Consider the following 367-nt stretch of genomic DNA (forward strand, 5'->3'; position numbering starts at 1 on the left):
GGGTGAACAGGAAAGATTACCCCCCTCCCCACCATCACTGCCCCCCCCCTCGTTATCTCGGCCATCAAGCCATTAGCACGCGGACGCCGCCTCTTATCTCCGTTCCTTATCTCCTTCCTTTATCGCTCTCCCTTATCTCTCTCTTTTATCGCCCGTGCCTTATCTCCCGGGGTGTGGCTCCTTCGGGCTCTCTGTGAGCGCCGAAGCTTCGAAGATCTGAGCGCTTGCTTTGTCATTTGTTTATTGATTTGTTGATCTCCTGTTTATATGTCTTCGTTTGTTTACTTCCATTCTTGTTCCATGTCTCATTATATTTTCTAAGAAAGGAGACAAAACAGAAAATATACACGATCACGCACGCGCGAGG

Source organism: Penaeus monodon, chromosome 21 (assembly GCF_015228065.2).
Source record: "Penaeus monodon isolate SGIC_2016 chromosome 21, NSTDA_Pmon_1, whole genome shotgun sequence".
Taxonomy (NCBI): domain Eukaryota; kingdom Metazoa; phylum Arthropoda; class Malacostraca; order Decapoda; family Penaeidae; genus Penaeus; species Penaeus monodon.